Genomic DNA, 25,702 nt, shown 5'->3' with positions numbered 1-25,702 from the left:
ATTTTTTCTGGACAAGAGGTGTGCATGTGTGTACATGGGGTGAGGGAGATCCTTACTCAATGCATACTACATAGTTTGTTACCTATTTGACCCACACATTATACCCTTTGCTGCATTGGTACGAAGAGAATTTCTAATTGAGGGTTGTCTCGGGTTGATACCTACAAGAGCCAATAAGTTTTAACCACGGTTATTATTCTCTCTTTTAGATAAAAAGATTTTATCTCAGGGTATCCACACTTAGTTGCATCCCAAATGGTTTGTAATGATGATAATTAGCATTTAAATAGAAGCTTACCTATTCAGGGGCCTTACAGCCACGCTTATTATTTAATGGAACGGTCACACTATTATCCTTCATTGAGAAATCTTCAAATATAAAAACCTACAGAATATAGATATCATAAAAGCCTAGAAGCTGATAGAGTTAGTGATGCTATGCATTTTGCTAGCAACTTCAATTTTATGGTATAAAATTGAAATGTGGAAGACCATTAGTACTTTTCTAGCCCTGAAACTTAGCATGCAATGTATGCTCTAAGGTATAACTACATAAAGACAAAAAAATTCCTTCCACAATAACCCACCATTTGTCAAGGAGAGAAACCTTTTCTTTTCAACAATCTCTTAATCGCCACAGGACATGAGTGAGCGCTGAAAGAAATCAGTCTGTTTGAAAGTCTTGGTGAGATCATTCAAAGCAAGTCTCAGGCTGTGATAACTCGTAAGACACTACTGATTTTGAGAGCACCATAAGAGTATAGTCAGGCCTTCAAAGAATAAATCTCAATTTAAGATCTCTATTGGCTTCTGACAGTTATCTCATCATCTTGGCTATTATACTACTGTATCTTAAAAGGAATGCCAGGCTTTCTTTCTTTCTTTTTTTCCCCCATTCTCGCCTTAGATGTCAAGTTTATTTCTGGTTTTTCCTGGCTTAATTTTATAACTGGTATGCTCTTAAGAGAAATACAGGACAAGGTCTGAAACCAGGTTGATGAAAGAACTGTAGCATAACTTGAGGTAAATGGTAAAATGCAGATAAAAATATAAATTTTTCATTCTGTTAGAAACTAAATATACTTTTGTATTTCTTAAGAGATATGACTTTTATTTTCTCATGAAATTTTGGAGATTCAAACATTGAGGGAATCAGAGTTAAATAGAATTATAATACCCTTTTACCATTAACTAGCAGTATATTTGGGGGGGGGAAATTAATATAATCTCTGGAGAGTCTTAAATTCTACATTTTTAAAATAGGAAGTTGGGAGTTAGTAGTTACTTTAATTTTATATTTTTAGTAAGTATCTATAAATGAAAATATACAACTAAAAAAATAGAAAAAGCCTTTATTGATGTGATTAGTAGCCTGGGTCCTCTGATACATGTTATCAGAATTAATTAATCATGTAGAATGCCATTAGTATATTCATCAATCAAGAATTATTTTAAAACAAAATTGTTATTTCATTAAAGCTTTGAATAACTCCTACACCAATAATGAAGCAGCAGAAAGAGAAATCAAGGAATTGATCCCATTTACAATTGCACCCAAAACAATTAGATACCTAAGAAGAAACCTAACCAAATAGGTAAAAGATCTGTATGCTAAAAACTATAGAACACTTATGAAAGAAATTGAGGAGGACAGAAAGAAATGGAAAAATATCCCATGGTCCTGGATTAGAAAAACAAATATTGTTAAAAGGTTTATACTACCCAAAGCAATCTACATATTTAATGCAATCTCTATGAAAATACCACCAACACTTTTCACAGCGCTAAAACAAACAATCCTAAAATTTGTATAGAACCACAAAAGATCCCAAGTAGCCAAAACAATCTTGAAAGAGCAAAGCAAAGCTGGAGGTATCACAATTCTAGACTGTAAGCTATATTACAAAGCTGTAGTGATCAAGACAGTATGGTACTGGCACAAAAACAGATATATAGATCAATGGAACAGAATAGAAAATCCAGAAATGGACTCACAGCTATATGGTCAGCTAATCCTTGACAGAGCTAGAAAGAATATCCAATGGAAAAAATACAGTCTCTTCAACAAATGGTGTTGGGAAAACTGGACAACGACATGCAGAAGGATGAAACTGGACCACTTTCTTACACTGTACACAAAGATAAGCTCAAAATGGATGAGAGACCTAAATGTGAGACAGGAAACAATTAAAATCCTACAGGAGAACACAGGCAACCACCTCTTTGACTAACTGGAATTTAAATAAAGACTTAAAACAAACAAACAAACAAGCAAAAATAAATAAAAATAAGTTATTCCAACTCAACTACCTTTTTGCCTAGGCATCTTTAGCAACCTCCGTGGTTGAGGTATTTCCACAGAACCTGTGTTTCTTAGAGTATCTAGGAATCACTGAATCAGTTGGAATGTTGGTACGATTTCATATACTGGCTTTCACAATAAAGTCACTAACCTATCTAAGTGCTAATAAAAATAATAATAAAAATTATTTGCAAAATCTCTACAAAAAATGTGCATTCAAATTTAAGATATACACAAATGCAATTAGAAGTCTGAAACAAAATACTTTACATCCTGGAGAATACATAGTTCAAAGTGTTATGGATGGAACCTCAAGTAAAACCAAAGGAATAAAGAACTCTTCCACATATTTAAAAATAATGACCAAAAAATGTAGCAACATGGATTAGAGCAAAGAGCACTGACTTTTGAGTAAAGGGATTTTGGGTGTCTCTTGGTCATAATGGTGAGGAGCCTGGGTTCTGTCATTAGTCAGACTTGGTTTTGAACACTGAGTGCTGGACTAATTACATGATCTTGAGCAAGCAACATAACCTCTCTTAGCCTCAGCTTCCTTTTGTGCAAATTGGTGATAAATGTGTCTTTCCTGACTGTCTTACAGGCTGTTGAGAAGATCAGATGAGTAATGGATGGAAAGTATTTATAAACTGCAACGTGTATGCCAATGTAATTTTATTTGATGAAGTAGCAGCTAATTCTGGTACTAAGAAGATCCTTTGTTCTTTGGGCTATACGGAGGCATTAGGTAAGTGTCATCTTTCTTGAAGTCTTCTACATATATACAATGAAGAGAGAGACTTTTTTAATTAAGGGGTATGTGTGATGGGTTGAAATAAGCTTTCTACAAAAAGTACAACCCTACAAAATGTCTTATACAGACTTGGGTTATGAAACTGTCAAGTTTAGTGTCAAAGTGTGCCTCAGTCTGAAGGACTTCAAAAATACAACACCATGTTGCATTTGGATTTGAATCACTGGCTTTTGATTTGTTTATCAAGACACACTAAATAAAGAAAGATTTAACATGCTCAGCCTATGACTTGTGACTAACTTGAGTTAAATTGATTAATAGGGAATTCAAAATTAGGGTGTTGATCTTTCTGAACTTGATTTGTGGGAGGAGAAAATGTGTCACAGAGATGTAGATTGCCTGGAGAGAATGAATGACTGAGAAAATAAGAATGCAAATCTGACAAAAGCAACAAAAGGAGAATTGAGGAATGGGAACGAATTTTTGGTATGTATCTGCTATGCATCTGGAAGGTATTTTAGAAACATGTTGTCATTTATTTATTTATTTTTTGCTTCTCTAGATCGTTATGCAGATGGCAATATTAATTTCAGTTTTTATGGAATAAGAAAGTATGAGTGAATAAGATAGGATACTTGGTCTAGTCTATGAGGTACTAAGTGGCAGAGGTAATGAGTCTCAGTGATCACTAACATCCTTTCTAAAGTCAGTACTTCATGAGAAAGGCTAGCTGTACATGAAAATCAGCTTAGCATTGAAAACCCCACTCATATATCTGTAAAACTTTGTGGTAGGAAGCAAGGTTGACTGGTTGTGATGAGGTATAAGGTTCTCATATCTAGCTGCTATATATGTGGTGAGTTTGAGAGAAAAACATCTTGTTCTTCAAGTGGTAGAGGAGGATTTTCTAGGAACTTGGGAGATTTCTTGGAGAAGAATGGTTATTTCATTTGCCATGGGCTTGGTAACAGTGGTACAAGCAGTGACTGAAACAGAGAGTAAAGTAGTTCACATTCATGAGTGTGATCTAGGAGGACAGATGACATGATGAGATAGAGAGAAAAACTTGGTAATAATCATGAATGTATACCTGCAGGGACTGAAAAAGGAGAAGGTGGCTACTATAATACTAAAGCCTACGTTTAGTCTTATTTAGGCATCGTAAGTGTTGTCTCCTTACATTAGCTTATAGCAGATCTAGAGAAGCAAAAACCCTAACATCTTCACTGGCTGGGAGCTAAAGGTAGGTTTTATTTTGTACCTCTTGCACAATTCATAATATAGAAAGGGGAGGGAGGTCAGAGACTAGATAGCTGTCTGGTATCAGATGGCATCATCTCCACTTGGATTGTAATATTATCTATACTTAACACACATTGTTTTTATTTCATTTCATTTCGTTTTATTTATTTATTTATTTATTTATTTATTTATTTATTTATTTTGCGTGTAGAACTTTTCATTCTCCTGACATCTTACATATTTCTGTTTCTGATACTACATATTTTGGGCTTACTGAGAATGAATTTAGCCTTCTTTTCCAGAAATTAAAACAAAAAGAACTAGGAAAAGGCCAAAAAAAATAGGAGAAATATTCTAATAATCATTTGCCTGTCCGAATTCTTTCAAACCACCAATACAGCTGTGCTTCCATCTTTTCTGTAACACTAAAAGAAAATAATGCATGACAATTCAAGTATTTCAAAAAGTAGAATGTGTGTAAGTCGTGAGGAGAAAAAATAAGGACCCAAGCCTAAACTCTACTCCAATATGTACTTTTAGAAAAACAAAAATACATTGTTCTTAGAAAAACAAAAAGTTAATGACTTGTGTCAAATGCAAAAATGCAACTATTAATCATAAGACCTAAAAATTCCCTGAATAAAATTTTAGTAAAAATGCTAATTTAATTTCCTATTGTTACTGCCACCATATTTCCTTTTCACATTAGGTATCAGAATTATATTTTCATGTATTGTATATATTAGAAGTCTCTGCTAGAAGGCAAAGCAGCACAACTGCAATAAAGGATATTATGAAATGACATCTTCCAAGGGATCCTCAAGTTAATGCAAATTTGGAAACTGCTGGTAGATTTCTAGTGAATGTTAACCATATCATCAATAGTTGAATTATTTTTCATGCAATATTGCTGATTCTCCCATTAACTTTGGCTTTCACTGAACCATTATGCCTGCAACCATACAGGCTAATCCTGTGTGTTCATTAGCTTAAGAACTCAAATAAACAACTGGCTTATTGTGGATAGCTTTGACAGAAATGTATTTTAACTGATACTAAAGACCCTAATTTTGACAAGTGGAGTGATGGAAGACTAGGAGAAAGAAAGAAGCAAGAAGCAAAGCTTTCAGCAGGTAGCCTGATGTGGGCTGTTTATGGAGGTTTTCTGTGCTAATTAGGGGAGAAACTAAGACATTCTGTAATGACAATGGTAAATGGCATAGTCCATTCACACTGGACTATAATTTTTGTTTATCTTAGTAAATGGAAAACCTTAATATGAATTGTGGTAGGCAGAATGGCAGCCCAAGATGCACCTGTTACTGTGAATATGTTAATTAAATGTGACAAAAAGGGCTTTGTAGATGTAGTTAAGGCGACAGAATCACCTGAGACCTTAAAAGCACAGAACTTTCTTGGTCTGGAAGCAGAAGAGATGTGGCAGAAGAATGCAGAGAGATCCCAAGCATGAGAAAGATTCAGTGTGCCTTGCTGGCTGGCTATGAGATGTAGTGACAGACACGCAATGCTGGAGAGGCATCTCTAGGGGCTAAGAGAAGCTCCCAACTGATAGCCAGCAAGTAATTTGGAACTTCAGTCTTCCACCTACAAAACTGGATCTGCTAACAACCTGAATGACTTTGGAGGTGGGTTCTCAGAGCCTTTCAGTAAGATCCTGGCTAACCAATACCTCATTTTGGGGGGGGTTTCTTTGCCAGAAAAATTAGCCAAGCTGACCCAATTTTCATCTATAGAACTATCAGGTAATAAATTTATATTGTTTTAAGTTGTTAAATTTGTAGTGATTATACAGCAGAAACTAGCAAAAACTAACACACGAATATAATGAAATATGAATGTGTTCATATGAGTAATACTCATATGAGTAATATTCAGATGTAAAAATGTCAGATTAGTACTCAGCTGACTTTATGAAAATCATGAGGGAACACTACTTCAGTTGGCTTCTTCTAATATTACTCAAAGATGCTTTTGGGGAACCCAGTAGTTGATCATAAGAAATCATGTTTCTCTCTTTCTATTCCTAGAAAATTTCTTCTTTAACTCTCTCTTGTCTAACTAGCCTCTTCAATTTTTCCTCCTGGTGTGCCAGTTGGTTCTGCCATAAGAGAGTTAAATAATCTTAGGCACTTTTCTATACCATGAAGTTGCAGAAATGCTATTTCATAAACAGTTTGTAAAAATGTCTTTAGTTCTCTGCATATTGGTTTTCACTATGTCAGTTTATTTTCTCATTATCGTTAACTTAGATCATTGCTTATTTCCCTATGAGTAGTGTTATTCATTTTCCAATTATAAAAATATAGAGAGGATCAGATCATTTACAAGCTTAAAATCTTTCAATGACTCCCCATAGCTCCATACTCATTTGCTTGGCCTAAATAATCGTGCATATTTTGGTCCTTGCTTAATTCTTTAGCCTCATATTCTTTTTAGACTTGTGTCTATTCACTTTTGGTCAACCACACTGAGATTCTTAACCTATTTGTGTATACTCCATCTTCTCTGAGTGCCTTGTCTTTATTCATTAACTGGATGACCCAGCCGGTAATTCAAGGCTCAACTTAGGCATCTTCTCTTTCCAGAAGCCTTCTGTGCTCCCTGTGTAGTCAGGATTAAATCTCTCACCTTTGTGTGTTTTTATAGAACCCAGTGCTTAACACTATCATAAAACTTAGTGTATTATATTGGCATTATCAGCCTACTCAGTGGTCTTTCCTTAAACTATAAGCTCCTTAATAATATGGAATAAATTTTTCTCATTTTGTAGAGACAATGACTATCACATACAAGGCATTAAATATGTAATGAATGATGGAATGAATAAATGAACCAATTAATCATTCAATCAAATAAGTTAACAGAACTCTGGTTGTTCTTCAGCGTTTTAAAAAAACAGAGTCAGAACCAAGAATTTAGTAGAAGAAGTGTGCTATAAATACAGATAAAAATTAGAACTAAAAATATTGGAAGTTCATATAGGAAAGGAACCATAAGGGAATTGAACTTAGGTGGAATGAGTCTAAAATCTGGGGGATCAGCAGAGGCCAGTGGTTCTCAGTGTATGATTCCCAAACCAGCAGCATCAGCCTCACCTAGAAACTTCTTAGAAATTCAAAGTTTTGAGCCTAAACCAGACTTACTATATCGGAACTCTGGGAATGGAGTCCAGAAATCAATGCTTTAATAAGCCCTCCAGATTGTAGTCTGAGAAGCACTGGCATAGGCCAAGTGAATTAGATGGGGAACTTGGATTTTAGCAAGTAGTGCCAAATATCTAAGAGATCAAGTTGCTGGGAAGAAGGCACAAAGTTAAGAGACACTGGATATGAAAAGTTAAGCTACCAATCCTGATGGAATTGAACAGGTATAGAGAGATAGAGCAATAGTTATAAGGAAACAAAAGCAAATAAGACTGTAGTACTGAAACAATATTTCCTAAGGTGGTAAGTCTCAATAGACTAGTGGGAGGTATAGATTCTGATACATCCTTAGAGGTGATAAAAGAGATGAGAGTAAGAATTCATATTTAATAAAGTCTTTCCAGGTGATTCTGATATGTATTACCACTTGGTCCTAAGTGAGATACATTATTTTTTAATTTAATTTTTTATTATTATGTTTTAAATGTTTAATTATTTTTTTTTTAATTTTTTTTTTCAACGTTTATTTATTTTTGGGACAGAGAGAGACAGAGCACGAATGGGGGAGGGGCAGAGAGAGAGGGAGAGACAGAGTCGGAAACAGGCTCCAGGCTCCGAGCCATCAGCCCAGAGCCCGACGCGGGGCTCGAACTCACGGACCGCGAGATCGTGACCTGGCTGAAGTCGGACGCCCAACCGACTGCGCCACCCAGGCGCCCCTAATTATTTTTGAAAGAGATACAGAGAGTGAGTGGGTGAGGGGCAGAGACAGAGGGAGACACAGAATCCAAAGGAAGCTCCAGGCTCTGAGCTGTCAGTGCACAGCCTGATGCGGGGCTAAAACCCACAGACCATGAGATCATGACCTGAGCCGAAGTCAGACGCTTAACCGGCTCCCCTGAGATGCATTATTTTATTATAATCCTTATCCAAATATTCTGAATTGGAGCCAGAACTGAGGTTTAAGCCTAGGTAGGAAGTATCCAATCTAGCTCAAATAGTAGGATATTGGTGTGGAGAGCAGATTCTTAACAGACACAAATTTTTAAGCAGGTAACACATATGAAGACTGTGAAGTTGCAGTCCCTTACTCATGTGATGGTAATAAGAACACGGTGTAGGCAACATGAAGCACAAGAAGTAGAACTTTAAAAACAAATACTCAGCTTACTCTTCATTATCCATGGTAATGTGATTAGTATGGACTTCAGCCAAATCTTTCAACTATATTCCTCATTAACTATGTAGCAAAATTCTTAACAAGGAACATAGTTTCCATGTGGTTGTGTACATGATGACAAAGATTCATATAAGAATTAAAACCCAATAGGTTTTATGGGAATCTCCCCAAATCTAAATATTTGGCATTGTAAAAACAAAGTCACTGATTTACTTTCATTTTTCATGTAGATGTTTTGGTAGCTATAGCCGGTACAATGTGCTTTTTTCCTTCTAGTAACTTGCTGTTGTTTTGAATCTATTGATAAAATGTTTATTTAATCCTACTAGATGTTCAGCAATGCTTAATTAAATTACCAATGTGGTATCCAAAGTTTAGATACTGGTATCTTCAGTAATACAGAAGAGGAGAAATATAAATGTTACTTCTGAACTAAGAAAATTCAGAAGAAAATATACTCCTATTTGCTATGTGGAAATGAACCTGAAACCTGACATTGACAAGTTAAAATCACTTAAAAGAGGATGTGCTTTGAGAGTTCCACTTTTGGTAATAGCAGATTGAGAGAAGCTATACAAAATGTTAAAAAAATAAAATCTATTTGAAGGCACAAAACAGCTGAAAAGCAGTGCAGAATTAAGGATCTAAGATCAGGAGGAGAAGAAAACCCATAGATATGAGCCCAAAATTGAGGAGTCAATTTCCCCCTTTGGGAATCTTCCTATTCCATTTCGAAATAAAGAAGCAATAGAAATACATGTATTTGACCCCCAAAAGACATGAAAAGAATGTTCAGAGGAGGATATTCTTACTATAGAAATGGCCCAAATATACATCAATAGTAAAATGGAAAAATAAATATATTTGCTGAATGGAATACTATAGAATGCTTTAAATGGGTGAATTCACAAAAAGGATGTTGAGCATAAGAAGCCAGATATAAGGCATTGTCTATGAATCTACATATATAAAATTAAAAAAAAAAAAAACAGGCAAGACTAATCCATGGTGTTCTACATCAGGATTGGGGAAGGGATACTGATTAGAGATCTGACTCTGCATCTGACTTGCCATAGTTCAAGACTCTATTGTACCTCTAGAATAAGGGGGGAAAATGAACTTTACATATGGTCCAGAACAGAACAATTTTTCAGTGGGTTTGGGGCCAAATTCTAAGTGAATGATTCCTTACTATTCCTAATTTTGTCATAGTTCTCTGCACATTAATTTCCCTCAGGGACTTCTAAAGGAAAAGCAGTATAATCACCATCAAGGCAGGCTTTAGACATCTTGGGTTGCCTACTGAAATATCACCTTATTACTGCATCATTCCATCACTTCCAAGAGTCACATAATTACTGTCAAGAGTTGATAAGCAGTCATGTCATTTGACCAAGTGCCATTTTCATTTATCTACACTTGGATAACTCTATGATGGAACAAAAGTTAGCTATTAAAACAGAAAGAAAGAAATTTAAAAAATATGAAGAATGAAAATACTCAGATTATTCCAACCTGAGTTTTTCATTCAATGATCCATACATACACATCTAAACATTGTATCATTTCTATGAATATCATTTAGGATGGCAATAATAAGCATAGATCTGAAATTGCATTTTCTTCTCAAAATAATGAGCTCCCCTCCTGATGCAAATACTATGGGTGATCCAAAGCCCAGATGTCCTGGCAGACCCTTGCCTGAAGAATTTAATATTGAAAAATAAAATAGGCAGAGTTTTTAAATAATTACATAGCAATTTTATTGTTTGAATTTATATGGCAAAGACAGAGCTGATCATATTTGACATCTTATTTCTTTTGTTATTTCCTTCTGTGTTAAGCTGTTATTATCTCTCTTAACCTCCTAATGGGAGAATTATATTTGAGCAATTGCCTCTCCAGCAACATTTATGAAAATGAGTATAGTACTCTGAAAATACTTCCCTCTGTAGCTCATTAAATGCTCTTTTCTAACCTGTTCACATGGACTATGGATTATTTAGCTTCCCCATACCTGAATGGTAGAATTTACCAAACAATGGCAAGCTATTTATATATTTTCCTTTTTGTTCAAAGTGCAGACAGGTACATGCCTTTTCATTGATAGTGTTATTAAAGATTCAATACCACTTGTGAGTAACAAAGGACTGAATTATGTAGTTAAGTACTAAAATTGATAAATAAAAAAGTTAAAAAAATCTTTCTTCCCACTGTGAATGCATTAAAAAGAGCTTTTCTTTAGCTCATCACAAAGAAATGTACAAAGTATCAAAATTGCTGTGACCTGGAAAATCACCCAAATATGACATATATATGTATACATATGGATTTGAATGAGTTATAGAAAGAAATACATCTATGTCTTTATCAAAGCTCTTATCTATATAGAAGGAAAAAAAAAAAAAACCATAGAGGTTATGCTCACTCATTCCCTTTGCCAGTACATAGTAGCTACTTAGAAACGGTCTTTTAGTATAAGACATACTGTTAATTTTGAAAAGTAATAAAATGAATCTTGAACTCAAGACTTTAAAACATTTTAATATTCTGGACATCCTCTTTCTGGGAGCTACTAAGGTTAGGTCTCCTTTAGATTACAAAAATCACACAAAACTTTTCTGATGTCTTTTTCCTTATAAGGCAAGAGATGGAAGTGTTTCAGTTCTCTGCTTCCAAAGACATCACTGCAATAATCTGAATTTCTTCCCATTCCTCTCTTTCTCATTACAAGGCATTGATGGACCATTTTCCCCTCCCTTTTGTAATTGGCTCTCTCACTTGCTAAACTGCTCTTGAGAAAAGTTGCACTATCAAACAGTGATCTAAAATGTTGTATAGGATTTTTCTCTAAATTTTTCTCTAAATTCCCATAATACTTTAAACTGGTCCTGATCTTCCTCATTCTGTTGGTGTTTATGTCTGTGGTAGGTATGAGTTCTTCAAGTTTTCCCTCCTGACCCTCATGGGCTTCTTCTATCAGCTCACACAGCATTAATTGTTTAGGTGTCTTGATTAAGAACCAATCTGGCTTAGTCATTGCTGTTTTTATTTTTTATTTATTTATTTTTTTTGTTCCGGACAAAATTCACTGTGTCTGTGATCTCTTTAACATTCTTTGTACATGGTTGGTTACATTTTACTCTGTACTTTCATGGTACCTACTTATTTTATTATTCAGCAATTTTGTTTTCCTACTAGGTTCAGAGCTCCTAGAGGATGGAAACTATGTCTTAGTTAAATTTGAATCCCCTAGTACAAAAAAATCATACACAGTAGACTTTTAATTCTTACTGAATAAATGCATACGTCAATAATAAGCCATAAGAACAAGGCAAGGCTACACAACTTTCATTGTATAATTTTTACAACAGTGATATCCAACCCATGTTCCATGGTCCTTAGTGTGGCAATGGTTATTTCGTGGGGATTACACAGTTGGAAAACTGTTATTTTTGCTTGTTAAGCATATATTCATATTTCTTTATTTTTCATGGGGAGTCCCCCTTCCTCACTTTTAGTTCATGAGGTTCATGTAGATTTAAGGTTCCAGGAGTGGTCTGTGAATGATCTAGCCAATCAAAACATCACATTCTCTGATCTCTAGTGATCAGCTCAGGAATTATGATATGCAATTCTAGGACAGGTGTTGGTAACATAGAACTAGAAGACCTCCTTACACTGCAACGATGGTCACCAGGTGGAGAATAAAAATCAAGCTAACAATAATGAAATTAATAAGAGAAAAAGCCTAGTGGTGGAGAAAGAACAAGTTTTGATGATATATGGAATTGTAGGTCTAGCTGTGTTTTTTTTTTTTTTTAATTTTTTTTTTTCAACGTTTATTTATTTTTGGGACAGAGAGAGACAGAGCATGAACGGGGGAGGGGCAGAGAGAGAGGGAGACACAGAATCGGAAACAGGCTCCAGGCTCTGAGCCATCAGCCCAGAGCCCGACGCGGGGCTCGAACTCACGGACCGCGAGATCGTGACCTGGCTGAAGTCGGACGCTTAACCGACTGCGCCACCCAGGCGCTCCAAGTCTAGCTGTGTTTTAAAACACATCTGCTGGACTTTTCAGTTACAGAAGTGAAAATCATTTTCTGTTTTGCTTAATCAAGTTTACGTGGGTTTTCTGCCATTTGCAACTTGAACAGTCCTGTCTAATACAGTCTAACAATCCAAGTTTACACTAAGCTTTGTCTAGAAATTAAATAGTATTAAAAAAAATACTACACACACACACACACACGTATATTTTTCAGATATATGCAACACTACTGTGATAAATAAAATACAGAAAAAATTGTGCATAAATAAGTGTTATTGACCTTACACCAACTTGGGTTATGCATTCTCTCACTTGATGGTACAAAAGCATCTAAAGGAACAATAGCAATAACATGCCTTGAGGTCTGCCAAACTTTTAATGCTAAAATTATTGTCATATTCAGAATATTTGTTATCACTGATTTGCAACATCTGGTGCAGTCCTGAATCTATAATCCATGTTTAGTAAACATATATTGATTGACTTTAATCACAAGAGAAGTTTTCTCCATTAGCTTAATGATAGTATTACCTTGAATCATATGATACTGTTGATATGCAACAATTTTGACCAAAAAAGGACAATTTCATATGGTTCAACCTAACAGATGAATTCACAAATCAATCAATAAATCAATATATTTTTGCTGTTTTTACCTCATATGATACTATGCAACAGGAGTAGAAATAGCCATTTTATGAGGATTTGTTACCTGACTCATCTTGTTTTTTCATTCAAACTGACTTGTGTGTCTAGGCCAGGCTGAGATAGAAATTGCCTGGGACATTAATTTACATTTCTAGGTTTGAAAGAGCTATTTCAGATACTTGGACACCGGTAGCTCTCTACCATCTAAACTCACTTTCTCTTCTTCTTCCATCCTGATGGATGTATCATGTCTGTGTAAGGTGTTGTTTTTGTTGTTGTTGTTGTTTTCTTAAAATAATTATGTGATATGCCAATCTAGAGAAATGCTTGTAAATACATTTTTTTCTTAACCTTTCAAATCCTTTCGGTGCTTACCTTTTTTACCCAGAAGCCTTTAGCATCCTACCTGTATCCCCCTCTAATTCATTATTTCTTTCTCCCCTCCCTGTTTTAATTATCTGAGATATCATCTAGAATGAAAATGAAACTTGCCCTGCAATTCTGAGAATAAAAGAAATATAAAACCAGTGCCCACTCCCTTCCACCTTCACCTCACACCCTCCCCAGCACATTGTTTTCTGCTAATTGTCACAATAACAGTCATGCTGATTATTTATTTGCCACCTCTGCGAGGACTCCATGTTCGGTTTCTTCACAGTGCCCAGGGTGCTTGTGGAACAAAGGAACACAGCCATCTGAGGTTTGTATTTAAGCAGAAAATGTTCCCAAAATTCTAGATGCAAAATATGGTTTATTTTGTATTCCTGAAGACCCTTATGTACTGCCTGAATCTTAATCATACTTCCCAACATTTGCAAAATTAAAACCTCAAATTAAACATCTCATTAATGTAGCTCCTTTGCAATTTATCCATTTGTTTCAAAAACGATAAAGGAGGAAAATTATGCATTTTAGGAAGTACTTGGTCATAATACCAACTCACAGTTCTTTGAATGTCTCAGAAAATAGAAACTGCAAAGCCTGTTGTGGAGAGAGTGTGGAATGGAGGAAGTCAACCAAGTGAGTAAACATGAAATGGAGGATTATCCTTATTTGTGGAGAATCCATTCCAGCAAGAAATTGAATCAGGGACTTCTGCATCTAAAACAGTGGGGCTAGTGACAGAACCAGAGGGAAATGACTTTTTAGATGAGAAGTAGACTAGACTAAGGGCTATGAGACAGCACGGTCTAGTGGCCTGAGAAGTGCAGAGGATTCAGAGATTGGGGTTAAATCCCAGTTCTGTTACTTGCCAGGTTTAAGTAACTTATTGTAATTCAGCAGACTCATACAGAGTCCCTACTGCTGCCAGGCCCCCGAGCCAAGTGCAAGGACTTTGTTCACACAATTAGATGCTTCTATCTTGCAACATCAACTTTTCCTCTTACTGGATTATTCCATCAGCATGCACACATGCTCTAGTAGTTCCCATCTTTAAAAACCCTGCCTGACCCACAGACCCCTCTAGTTATAATCCAATTTCTCAGTTTCCCGCTTCAAAACTTCTTGAAAAATTGGTCTCCACTTCCCTGCCTTCCATATCATCCCTAAGGTTTTAGAGAAGCAGTAAAGTAGTAAAGTCTCAACACTGGAGCCGGCCTAGATCCAGTCTAGGCTCAAATCCCAGCACTGTGAGGGCCAGTTATTGGGTGTCTCTGTGCCTCAACTTCCTTAACAGTAAAATGGAATAAAAACTGCATCTAATTCATAGTTGTACTGATCTCTTCCTGAGCTTTAGATTTTCATTTGCAACTGACTTCTTAAGGTCTTTTCTTAAATAGGCTCCTCAAATTTAAAATGGCCACAAAAGATCTCTTGATTTCTGTTTCCCAAATAATATCTCAAAAAATGGCATCTTGTGTCTATTTTCTTTTTCCCTCGTCTCCCATATGTATCTATCCACAACCTAGAAGACTCTACCTGCAACAAAACAAAACAAAACCAAAATAAAATCTACTGACATCTCTCCATCTCCACTGTTAACATTCTAGCCCAATTCACTTTTGTTTCTCACCTGGAACACTGCTATAGACTCTTGTTTTTTTTGTTTTTTTTTGTTTTTAAATATATTTATTCATTTTTGAGAGAGACAGTGTGAGTGGGAAATAAGCAGAGAGAGAGAGAGAGAGAGAGAGGGAGACAGGACCTGAAGCAGGCTCTGTGCTGACAGCAGCAAGCCAGATGCGGGGCTGAAACTTATGAACTGTGAGATCATGACCTGAGCCAAAGTTGGACGCTCAACTGACTGAGTCACCCAGGTGCCCCACTACCATAGACTCTTAACTGCTTTCTTTGCCTCCACTCTTGCCCCATATTAATCCATTCTCTACAATACATTTAGAATATTCTATGTTAAAACCATTAATCTACTAAATGTAATCTTCAAAAAGGCAGGATCTGTTTTGGTAACTATAGTATCCCCAATGCCAAAGTGTTGGCATATATTATATGCTCTATAAATATTTGTTGAATGAATAAGTAAATCAGATAAAGTTTTTCTCCTGCTTGAACATCTATCTCAGTGGCTTACTATCCCATTCAAAATAAGATTTGAACTTCCAAATGGCCCACATGCCATATATGAACTGGTTCTTGTTAAACTGAGATTTTATCTTCTATCATTCCTTCATTATCCAGTATGCTTCAGTCATCCTGGTCCTCTCTCTCTCTCCTTCTCTCTCTCTCTCTCTCTCTCTCTCTCTCTCTCTCTCTCCCTCTCTCTTTCTGTGCATATCTTTGTTTTTCATTCTAACCAAGAAAGTTTTCATTTGCTGCCTTGTTTTTTCTCCAGGATCATATCACATCCATATCTTCATCAGGCTAGCTCCTTTGTAGTATTCAGATCTCAGCTCTCCATATAAGCTTCTCACAGAGGCCTTCCAAGACCAACAGTCAAAATTAGTCCCTCCATCACCAATCACCTTCTATCACATCTATACATTTTAAAGCACATTTTTAATTATCTGAAATTATCTTGTTTATTTATCTTATTGTCTGCCTCCCCTCACCCCTTATCCACCTCTAATATGTATACTTCATGAGAACAGGAACTTTTGCCATCTTGTTTAATCCTGCATCTTCAGCACTGAACAGTATGTGGTACATAGTAGACATACAGTAAGTGTTGGTTGAATAAAGGCACGTCAATGTACAATGTTATCACTGCTACAAGATGAACTTCAGTGGAACTCAAAGAATACATCACTTTCACAAAGTCAGCTGAATCAGAAAGAATTCTGACAAACACTAATAGTACCCACTATTTTAACTGTAAAATTAAGAATATAAACGTGTTTGTAGTGACACAATCAAAGCAGCATATCTTAAAACGCATTCCAGGGAATATTATTTCCTCTGGAATGTTAATAGGCAAGTTGTAAATTGTCAAAGAAGTTGGTGAAATACTTTGCTGAAATTGAACAATTATTACAGAAGCTCTAATGGATTTTCTGCATCTCTAAATGTGGGAGGTAATATTCAACCTTACCCAATCTTCTTCTTTCAGAAAGCTTTTTTCCATGGCGTATCTCAGTTGACTAGAATTTTGAAAAATATCCTTTAAGGAAAACACTGAATTAATGAATCCAGTATATATAGAGGTCATTATAATGCCCTCCTATTCTTCTTAAGCCTGTTCTTTTTAATTCTGAATAATGGGCATCCTATTATTCTGCTCTGCTAATGCTCTCCACTGTCCACTACCTTTCAAAGATCACTAGTATCATTATCCTCTCCCTAGACATCCTGGACTTTTTGAGATACCTGGCATTTCTGACATCTTATTTCTAAAATTTCTGCTTTTTTGCTTTATCTCTGTGACTATTCTTTTTTCCCTTCTCTAAAAGTTTCTCATCCAGGGGTCCTTGGGTGGCTCAGTCAGTTAAGCATCTGACTCTTGACTTGAGCTCAGGTCATGCTTTCACATGGTTGTAAAATCAAGCCTTACGTTGGGCTGTGTTGACAGTGTGGAGCCTGCTGGGGATTCTCTCTCTCCTTCTCTCTCTGCCCTTCCTCTATGTGAATGTGCACATGCTCTCTCTCTTTCTCTCAGTATAAATCTTAAATTATATAAACATTAAAAAAATAAACGTTTTTCAACCTGTATCAGCTCTTACTTCCACTGCTGTTTCTATTTGTACTCTTTACATAGAGTAAAGTCAATTAATCCCATAGGCATAGTTATCACCTCTTTGAAATATACAACTAGCACTTTACAACTTCTAAAGATTCCAAGGCACTACTAGTCATTCAAGAAATAGATTTTGAGCATTTAATATTTATTAAGATCTATGCTTAGTGTAGTGGTACTAAGGTGAGCAGAACCAATTCGGATTAAAGGGACGTAAGTGTAAGGAAGGAAACAAGTGTCATTACACATCAAGGAAGTACCTATCCTGATCTAAGAGAAGTGGATTAGAAAAGGTGTCCAAAGGAAAGTAACATTCAGGCAATTTCCAAATGTCCTATACCGTATTCCCCACAATTTCCCATAAAGTAAAGAGAATTATTTCACTACATTTAAAATACATATGGTTGAAATCAGTTTCAATCTTTGCATCTTACTGTGTGTATCACCATTTACTCAGCCACCCAGGCTGAAATTTTGGTATCTTTCTATCTTTTTTCCTCCTTCTTCTCGATTTGGACCAGTTACCAGATTCAGTCAATTTCACCTCTACCACAGGTCTATAATGCTTACATTCCTTCACTTTCCCATTGCTACTGTCTCAGTGCAGACCCTTATCACTTCTAGCCTGAGCTATTTTAACTTTTTCCTAACCCACGGCAAATACTCTTGTAATAAGTCACTATAACATTGACAGAGGTTTTTTATTCTTCTTTTTTTGAAAATTTATCTTATGATGTCCTGAGTCTGTAGTCCATTCTCTTGCCTGTTAGCTAACAATAAAGTAGAGCACACTCTTTCCATCCAACAATGTTCTCACAGAGGAATGGGTGCTTTCAGGATGGTTAAAGTTTGCATTAGTTGCCTGCTGCAGATAGCATGCAAATATCATGGATGGTAAACAAGAATTTCTAATAAGAACAGTAGCTCTTTCACTATCCTAGATTCCCAGCTGTTGCCCCATTTGAAAGACTGGAGGTGGGGAGACATCCCTGAGAGTTGCTTCTCAGGGCAATGTGGAGGTTTAGAATGGGATTCTATACCTATTATTTGATGGTATATTTTCCAAAGAATCAAAATAAAATAATAAAATACCCTGGAACTGTCCAAATATGAGAACAATTTCCTTTGTTCTTTTTTTTCCCAAATAAGTCAGAAGAACTAAGCTATGATTGAAAAAATTGACAAAAGTAGAATAGTGTCATTTTTCAAATTATCTATCTATAAATTCTTTTTGGTGATCCAATATTTCCTTTTTACTTAAGAAGATCTCAGGTGGCTGAGTTAAGACAAGGCCTTACATTGCAGAAGAGGAGAGGAGAGGGAGATTATTTGAGTGGGTTTGACTGTTAGAAGATACACACACACACACACACACATATAATTTTAAGTTCAATTAACTTCTTATGTATATACATGTATATATAATGTGTATGTACATGTATATATAATAAAAAATAATATGTGTATATATAATAAAAATATATACATGTATACACATATACATGTATATATTTTTTATTCTCAAGTTAGTTACCATACAGTATAGTCTTGGCTTCAGGAGTAGACCCCCGTGATTCATAACTTACATATGACATCCAGTGCTCATCCCAACAAGTGCCCTCCTTAATGCCCGTTACCCATTTAATGTACCCGCATCAACCCTCAGTTTGTTCCCCGTATTTAAGAGTCTCCAGTGATTTGAAGGGGCACATGTGCCCCAGTGTTTTAGCAGCACTATCAACAATAGCCAAAATACAGAAAGAGCCCAAATGTCCAATGACTGATGAATGGATAAAGAAGGTGTGGTATATACACACAAAGAAATACTACTCGGTGATGAAAAAGAATGAAATCTTGCCATTTGCAACAACGTGGATGGAATTAGAATGTATGATGCTAAGTGAAGGAAGTCAGAGAAAGACAGATATCATATGATTTCAACCATAAGAAGGTATATTTTGAATATTGACCTTTTGGCTACCACTTTCTCTGCAGTGCCATTCCCTCTGCATGTTTTCTTCTTCTTCCTCTTCTTCCTTCTCTTCCTCTTCTTCTCTCTCTCACTTTTTTTTTTCTTTCTCTCTCTTTATCAGGATGATTGGTGGAGCTAAACAGCACATTATGACAATCAGGAGGAAGAATTTTTGTTGAGTGGGTGAGTGGGAAGATAGAGAAATAATTACTAAGCATTTTTTCCTTAGACATATTCTTTGTGGCCCTTATTTGTAGCAAAGATGTGAGAGTTGGGACTTTGATAACATACATTCAAATGGTTCTGAAGCCATTTTCAGTGAAGACACCAAGAACTAATATTTATTGAATGTCTACTATGTGCCAGACACTGCTATGAGGTAGATACTATCCCTATTTTATAAATGAAGAAAATGATGTTTAGAAATAAGTTGTCAACCATTAGAGCATTAGGGAGTGGCATAGCTTGGATTAAGTCTTAATATTTGACTTGAAAGTGCACAGTCTTTTCTGCCATTACTCGGATGCATTCTCTCTGATACAACCAGGGCTCTGAAAACTGCTACGACAATTCTTAGTGTCTGCAATGTTGGCCAAAACCTATAGAAACTTCTTTTATAAGAAATGATACTGGAAACTAGTGCGGGAAAGCCAAACCTAACTTTTGGGAGAAAAGCTTCAGTTCCAGAAGTCTCAAAGGTTTTCTTTTCTTTTCTTTTTTTTTTTTTTTTTTTGTAACAAATCCTAGTTGTAAGGGTTCACCTCCGAAGTGGAAACTTTTTTTATACAAAGTTTTGTAAACTTGCTGGTTATACAAACACTTGACCAATCTAGGACTTTAATAGTACTCCACTGATGAAATGCTCAAAATAAAATGTTAAATTGTTAAATTTAGTTAACAATGTCAAAAATGTTAAAATGTCAAAATGTTAAATTTAATTAAGCTTTTTGTTTGTTTGTTTGTTTCACCTAGAATATATTCTCCTTAGTTCTCACTACTGTAGGTTCTATTTACCAACCATACAAACATAGTTTTCCTTAAAAAAATTCTGAAAAAATATGTAGCAAAATAGAAAAAAATATATAAACTAGTTGTAATCTCCAATTACTGAGACATTTGAAGAAAGGAGGTAAGATTATAAAGCCAGAAAATCCAGCTTCCTTCATTGCTTGTTTATTTTTGTAGCAAAAACTATTAAATGTGTTTGCTAAATTAAAAGAATACATATAGATGACACATACTGTGTAGCTTTTCTATAGGAATTTTAACATTCACAATAAACAAATGGCTCTCTGAAATGTCTAAAGCTGCCTTGTCCTGACAATGAGTAGAAATGCTTAGCATCCAGTTAAATTTAGAAAATAAGCTACTGCTCAAATGAAAACCATCTGAACTATACCTTTCTGAATCACTTACAGTCATCAAGAAAAAAATGCAATTTATCACAAATACCTTCACTGTGTTTACTGTTGAAAGTTGAACATTCTCTTTGCTCATTTCCTTCTGTCAACTAAATTTGGATTGTCCAATCCAATTTTTTGAATTTTGGCTAAACTGACCCCAAATTGGAGTGCAATGGGAACATTTTTCACAGACCAGTTACTTGATATATACTTTTTAATTTAATTTGTTGAGACTTATATAGATATGCTCTACAAGGCTCATTTTGAAGAGGGAGTCTAATTATATATTTCTTGCACATGACTTATGTTGTTTATGCTATCTCACTTCTCTGAACTTGAATGTAAATTAATTAATTCATTGTATCTTTTCTGAGTTACAGCATCAACATTCATTAGATTCCATAGACCTACTCTTGCAAATGACATTTGGAAGATGGAAAAAGCCATTCTAGCCGAAGCCTCCTGATCCACAGATCCATGCTGTGTTATCTAGCAGCACATCACTTTTAATCAACTTAGTGATATTAGGGTAGCTTTTCCTTTTTCACATGTTGTATTTGCCAGTTTGCAATTTTTGAGAGCTAATGTTTTCAACCCACCAGTTTTTTGATGATATGTAAACAATCTGGGCCTTTTCTTTGCCTTTCAATGCAAAGAATGCACTTTCACATTTGGCTGAGGAGTAGATCCCCATAGTGAATACCATTGCACCAGACTGAACCAGCAAAAGTGAATAGAGGGTAGGTGCAGAGTCTCAAGGATGCTTTCTCATCTTCTTCCCTGTCAATGTCTACGGTCCTTTGACTAAAAACTAACGTTTGTAGACAGCCAACTTAACCTCAGTACAATACAGATTTGTATTCAGTGATGTCATCTGAGTAAACCTTTTTTCTTCCAGTTCAGCTATGTTGATTCTTCTCCTTTAGCTGGAATTGGTTTTGATATCCTCAAGCGAGATTATTTGGCAAATATTATTTCTCCTTTTTAAGGTTTTCAAAAGAACAATACCTTTCATTCATGATTAGAAAGGCGCCAATTCGTATTACTTTATATATTTCTTTTTAAAGATTTCATTTTTTATATTTACCATTTGTATTGGACAAATTCCTTGTATCCACATTAGAAGAAAGAACTCATCCATTTAAAGACAGCAATTCAATGAGTTTTAACAGATGTATACTGCTGTGAAACTACCACCTCAATCAAGATACAAACCATTTGTGTCACCCCAGTAGGATTCTTAACCACCCTTTCAGTTCATTCCTCCTAGTCCAGCCCTAGGAAACCACTGATCTGCTTAAAATGTTTATTTATTTATTTTGAGAGAGAGAGTGAGGGAGAGAGAGAATCCCAAGCAGGCTCTGTGCTGTTAATGCAGAGCCTGCCATGGGGCTCTAACCCATGAACTAGAATCAAGAACTGGGCACTTAACCGACTGAACCACCCAGGTGCTCTATGATCTGCTTGTTGATGCCAGAGATTAGTCTGCATTTTTTAAAATTGTACAAAATTAGATCTTATGGTATATATTCTTTTATGTGTGCTTTATTTGACATGGCATAAGTTGAATATAGACAGAGAATGCTGACCATATTTGAATAAATGGTTGGGTTAATTCCAATCAATTAGGGAGTGAACAGTAACTGAGAAGTGAAAAGGATGACTTAGGTATTTGTGTTAAAGAAACCAAAGAAAATTTTTAAAAAAATATATAAATAGGAGACATAATATATTTGTGCTGTTGAAACCACAAAAAATATTTTAAAAAAGGAATATAAATTCTTGCCAGAGAGTAACTTCTGGGTCAGCTAAAAATTAAAACTTTTCCATTAAGGCATACAATAATCACTGTATTTAAGAAGCTGAGCATCAACATAAAGCAAAATTGTGAAATGATTAATTTAGACATAAAAATATAACAAGTTCAAGAAATGTCGCCACTGGTTTTTCAGGTTCACCTGAATCTGATTTTAGCTCCCACATACTCTTTTCAGAGGATATTTAAATAATTTGACTGTGACAAGCCAAACAGTTTTGAGACCTCATTGAAAGTCAAATGAAAACATTAATCAAATGCAAAAATATTCTAGTCAGGCACAGAAATGCTGCAGGTTAGAAAATAAAAATGTTGCCTGTGAGAAGGAAAATCAATCAATTCAGAAAAAGCAGGTATTGGTTCGAATCTACATAGTCAGTAGTGACTAGAAATCACTAGAATTTCAGAGGATTATATTTTTTCTAAAGAATCATCAGATAGTCTTGGGCTATGTCTACATTGCAAAATCAGTTTGTTTGGCTAACTTTTCACCTGAGTAAATTAGAAAATCACAGCAGTCAAACAACTGATCATATCTTTTTTTCTCACTGTCTTCACTGTGTTTTTGGACAGGCTTTAGTGACCAGCATACAAATAATTATAGCACAAAACAGCTAGGTAAGTGACTTGTGGAATAGCAGTCTTAATTGAGTAAAAGAATAACTTTCATATTATTAAATGCCACTAAATTGTTTAATATTAAGTGAAAACAACCTTTTAATTTCAGCTATGAATTCATAATCTATGCCTTCCTTGGTGAGGCAATCTAACAAATATTGCTTTGCTATTCAATCAGAGTTACTCCTGGTTTGTGATCAAATGGCTATATATCCCTATGTTTTGGATAACTATAGATACAGGTGACTATATAGTATAAGTAATGACCTTAGTCTGTCACTTACCATCTGTATCACAATTTCTTTGTCTCTTTAAGCCCTTTTTTATCTGTTCATTTTTTTATTTAATTTTTTAAGTGTTTGTTTATTTTTGAGAGAGAGAGACAGAGTGCAACCTGGAGAAGGACAGACAGAAAAGGAGACACAGAATCTGAAGCTAGCTCCAGGCTCTGAGCTGTCAACACAGAGCCCAATGGGGGGCTCGAACTCACAAACCACAAGATCATCACCTGAGCTGAAGTCAGACACTTAACTGACTGGGCCATCCAGGCTCCCCAGTCTTTATCTGTTTAAAAAAGACAATTTACACTGCAGTGCCTGGGTGACTCAGTCGGTTAAGCACAGCACAGAGCTGGGTTTGGATCCTTTGTCTCCTTCTCTCTCTGCCCTTCCCCCATTTGCAGGCACACTCTCTCTTTCTCTCTCTCTCAAAAATAAATAAATCAACTTTAAAAAAGATACAGAGTTATGAGTATTTAATAAACTAATACATATGAAACACTGAGAGCAATGCCTGGCACAAAGAAATTGTGCCATTAGTGATACTTTCATATTCCTTGAAATGCTATTAATTAATTCATGCATTTGAAAAATACTAAGTGAACTTTTATTAGGATCAAATGGTACAAAATCCACAGCCCCAGTCCTAATTAAGCCTCATGTGTAGTAGGGAATACATGCAAATACATGACCAATTTCCATAGAGTGCTATCCTGAGATAAGCAAGAGTAGGGTAAGCTGTGGGAATATACGAGTGGGCTTCCTGGAGGAGGGAATAGAAATTACTTAGAAGAAAAGTGATACTGGAGGAAGAGAGAGAAGGAGCAATGAGGGGAAGTAGGGAAGGAGGTAGGGCAGGGGTGGATGCTTCCATCAGAGCAAACAGTATGTGTTAAAGCCTATATATTTTTTAAATTTAGCTTTTTAGGGGGCGCCTGGATAGCTTAATCAGTTGAGCGTCTGACTTCAGCTCAGGTCATGATCTCACAGCTCATGAGTTTGAGCCCCGCGTCAGGGTCTGTGCTGACAGCTTGGAGCCTGGAGCCTGCTTCAGACTCTGCATCTCCCTCTCTCTCTATCCCTAACCGACTCACATTCTATCTCTGTCTCTCTCAAAAATAAATAAACATTAAAAAAATTTTTAAAAATTAACTTTTCAGATGGAGACTACAGATGCAATTCAACTGACAAAGACAAGAAAAAAAAAGATTAAAAAACCCCTCAAACTTTGTTTTCTGTCTACTGCTTACAGTGCTAGAGAACAAGCTTGGCAAATAACAGCTCTTTAGCCTCATATTTAAGAACCAAAAAAGAAGAAACTTTGTCAAACCCAGAAGAGGTTAATAACAGTTCAATGCTAAAATATCTGTCCTTAAGGCCAACCATATCTCAATAGAAGGATACTCAGAGTATCTTTCTCATTCTTTGTACTAAATGGAAAAAAAAATTCAAGAAAGAGAAAGAATTAGAAGAAGCATGTAATCAATCCTTTCCTTTACAAATCCCAGCAATTCAGGTGACTGCCAGCAGCTAAGTCTTTCAGGGACCACAGACAGGAAAAAGCCTATTAAAATGTTCCCCATTCCCAAAGAAAGGGTCACTCAAGATCCTCAGACCCTTAACTCTGAATAGACTTAATGAAAGCCAACTGCTATTTTAAGAATTTAGAAGGGGATTTCCCTCCCCAAAGAAAAGAAGCCAGACATCATCAATGCTCTAACACTGTTTCATCTATGGCACCTGGTATTGCTTTTCACTAACTTTCTGTAGGTTGTTAAAGCCATTAAATAAGGGTTTAGTGACTGAGAATACAGCTCATCACATACAAGGCTTAAAATATAATTGATACAAAGACCATCCCTCCAGGATTAAAGAGTTCTAATCATTCTGTGAGGCTTGTATGCTCTGTTCCCATGCTGGTCAAGGTAATACTAAGCCTTTCTGAAAAGGAGTATTTTGTTCTCCACACCAGTTAGTAACCACAACAGTTTTCAACTTCAGTTGGAAGAAGATAATCCAATTACCCTACAAATAGTAGAGATCCAGTAGCTGGATACAAAATGAGTTTTACTCTAAGACTTTCTGGCAACTCAGTTTCATGTGATTAATAAAAATGATATATGGGTTTCTCTTGTAGAACCTTTCTCT

General features: G+C 35.7%; 1 protein-coding gene across 4 annotated transcripts in view; it reads right to left on the bottom strand.

Moving 5' to 3' along the window:
- Window positions 1-25,702, bottom strand: part of LOC123598070 (serine/threonine-protein kinase TNNI3K) — a 289,720-nt gene that overhangs the window by 129,062 nt on the left and 134,956 nt on the right. The window lies entirely within an intron of this gene.

This window comes from Leopardus geoffroyi, chromosome C1 (genome assembly GCF_018350155.1).
Source record: "Leopardus geoffroyi isolate Oge1 chromosome C1, O.geoffroyi_Oge1_pat1.0, whole genome shotgun sequence".
NCBI lineage: Eukaryota > Metazoa > Chordata > Mammalia > Carnivora > Felidae > Leopardus > Leopardus geoffroyi.
The sequence above is the reverse complement of the archived record's forward strand: the minus strand, read 5'-3'. Positions and strand labels throughout refer to the sequence as shown.